This window comes from Crocuta crocuta, unplaced genomic scaffold (assembly GCF_008692635.1).
Source record: "Crocuta crocuta isolate KB4526 unplaced genomic scaffold, BGI_CrCroc_1.0 scaffold369, whole genome shotgun sequence".
NCBI lineage: Eukaryota > Metazoa > Chordata > Mammalia > Carnivora > Hyaenidae > Crocuta > Crocuta crocuta.
In genome coordinates, this window is record NW_027529441.1 from 342,031 (window position 1) to 345,152 (window position 3,122).

General features: G+C 44.7%; 1 non-coding gene across 1 annotated transcript; it reads left to right on the top strand.

Moving 5' to 3' along the window:
• Positions 1-212: 212 nt before the first annotated feature.
• LOC144228411 (U6 spliceosomal RNA) lies at positions 213-315 on the top strand. The gene has a single exon (XR_013334189.1). It is a non-coding gene; the product is annotated as a U6 spliceosomal RNA (small nuclear RNA).
• The last annotated feature ends 2,807 nt before the right edge of the window (positions 316-3,122 follow it).

Genomic DNA, 3,122 nt, shown 5'->3' on the forward strand with positions numbered 1-3,122 from the left:
GGAGTTGGGCAATGGAGGAGGACTTTGCTTTTCACATTTACTCTCTGTTCTGCTTAATTTTGTTTTTAAAGATTTTATTAAGTAATCTCTACACCCAATGTGGGGCTCGAACTTACAACCACGAGATCAAGAATTGCATGTTCTACCACCTGAGCCAGCCAGGTGCCACCTGCTTGATTTTTAATTGTTCTGAAGCGGGTTATATCTATTGGTTGCTTTGGTAGCACAGATACTAAAATCGGAATGATACACGGAAGATTAGTATAACCCCAACACAAGGACGGCACGCAAATTTGTGAAGCACGTTTGATCATGATGAACACTGAGTAATGTATAGGATTGTTGAATCATTATATTGTATACCTGAAATTAATATAATGCTTTGTATTAATTATACTTGAATAAAAAATAAAAGACTGAATAAGAGACAGCCCATGTTCCTGGATAGGGAAAACAAATATGAAGATATCAACTTTGCAAATTATTTTATATTTTTAATTCAATTCTGATGAGAATTCCAATGGGTTTCTTATTTGGCAGAGTGCTGACAAAGGATTCGAAAGCTTGTTTGGAATAATATATTGGTGAGAATGATTTAGCAAATTAAAAAAAAAGCTGTTAATTTGCTTAAAAGCCATTTTGGCCCCTGTCTTAGGAGAGTGACTCTCAGGGATGTTAAATGCTTCCCAGGTCTTTTTTTTTTTTTTTTTTTTGGCTTTTTAAGTTTCCGTTTTAATTCCAGTTGGTTAAGGGGCGCCTGGCTGGGTCCATCAGTAGAGCATATGACTCTTGATCTCAAGCGTCATGATTTCAAGCCCCACGTTGGGCATAGAGCTTATTTAAAAAATATAACAACAGGAGCTCCTGGGTGGCTCAGTCAGTTAACTGTCTGAATTCGGCTCAGGTCATGATCTCACAGTTTGTGGGTTCGAGCCCCATGTCGGGCTCTGTGTTGACAGCTCAGAGCCTGGAGCCTGTTTCAGATTCTATGTCTCCCCCTCTGTCCCTGCCCCTCTCCCACTTGCGCTCTGTCTCTCAAAAATAAACATTAAGGAAAAAAAAGTAAAAAATATAACAATAGTAATAATTTCAGTTAAAATACAGCATTATATTTCAGGTATGCAGTTTTTTTTTTAATGTTTTTTNAAAAATAAACATTAAGGAAAAAAAAGTAAAAAATATAACAACAATAGTAATAATTTCAGTTAAAATACAGCATTATATTTCAGGTATGCAGTTTTTTTTTTAATGTTTTTTATTTATTTCTAGGAGAGAGAGAGAGAGAGACAGCGTGAGCAGGGGAGGGTCAGAGAGAGAGGGAGTTACAGAATGAAACAGGCTCCAGGCTCTGAGCTGGCAGTCAGCATAGAGCCCGACGCGGGGCTCGAACCCACGAACCGTGAGATCATGACCTGAGCGAAAGTCGGACGCTCAACCGACTAAGCCACCCAGGCGCCCCGATATTTCAGGTATGCAGTTTAACGAATGCCTCCCCAGTTCTCACGCGCGTAGAATCACGGAGAGGTCTGGCTAATAATGCAGGCTCTGACTCAGCAGATCCACGGTGGAGCCTGGAGTTGTACATTTCCACCGAGCTCCCAGGTGTCCCTCTGCTGCTGGCGCACGGACCACACTTTGAGTAGCGAGGGTTAAGCCACTTGCCCAAGGCTACCCGGGCAGGACTGGAATTCTGATCTTCTGTGTCCCAAAACAAGATGGGCTTTCTTCTGCCTTTTTCTTTCAGCTTATGTCAACAGCCCCTGGAAATGAGAACCTCCTAGATGGTCGCAAGCCACCCGCATTGCCTGTTTTGCTGCCTCTTGCCATGTTGCTGTGGGGAAATGGTGTATCTTAAAACAATTACAAATGATTCTGTTCAGTCGCAGCCTTCAGTAGAATTATGTTTCCCCGGAATCAGTTATGTAACCAGTTATGTAACAGCAGCCTGGGATAGTGCCCTTTGGTCTTTGCCAGGAGTTTGCCAGAAAAGAGCCCACCAGATTGTAGACATTCCTTACTCCTTTCCTAGACCCTGCCCCTAACCTTGACCCTGGGAAATCCAAAGGGAACCCTGCTTATCCCTCTGAGCAGTCCTCCGGGACCACCCTGAGGACCCCTGATGTGTGGCTGTGCACTGTCCTTTGTGGTCCCTTGTGCTGGGCCATCCCATCTAGCCCTCCTGACCTCCCTGAGTGGGAGGGTTCATTATACCCCTTTTACAGTGAGGAAACTGAGGCTCCGACTCATTAAATTTTTGCCTAAGGTCACACACTCAGAATTCAAAGATTTCTCCGTCTGAGGCCAGTGTCCCTGCTCATTACCACCCACTATGCCGAAAACAATGCAGGTCCCCACCGGGGCAAGTCTGTAGGAAGACCCTGGAGACTTTTCAGTGGGTTTCAGTGGAGCAGCCCACAGCCCTGTTCTTTAGCCTGCCTCTCCGCCTCACGGAGAGGACCGTAGCTTTCTTGATCTCCCTGTACATTTCTCTTTCAAACGCTCACCCCACAAGGTGGAGAAGCCATGTCTCAGCCGGTTCAATTCTCCCTACTTGATTCCACATCTTCCGGGGCAAGTCAGGCTGCTTCATCAAGTCAAGGTTGTTTCCCTTTTCTTTCTCCACAGCCGCTCGTCACATTGCTGGCCCACTCTTGTCTTTCAAGCCTTTATTTCAATGTCACCTTTTTAAAAAAATTTTATGTATTTTAAGTAATCTCTGTAACCAATGTGGGGCTCGAACTCATGACCCTGAGATCAAGAGTTGTATACTCTTCTGACTGAGCCAGCCAGGTGCCCTTCTATGTCACCTTCTAGACCATTCCTGACCATGGGAAAACCACCCACCCATTCTCTACCAAACACCGTTTTACTCCTCTGTAAGCAATGGCCACCCGCTGGTATTTTTCTGGTTTGTTTTTATCATTTGTGTCTCCCCATCATCACTCCCACCAATGCTTGGCGTTAATAAATACTTGTTAATTGATAAGCAGAGTTTCCCTGGGAGGAAGCTTCTGGGTTCCTTTGCGGGAACGAGAAAGGGCAGAGGAAGGGGGCAGGGAGGAGCAAGTCTCCAATGAGAAGTCTTCTCATCCGTTTCCATCTTGTGCCCCAACAGGCACCCC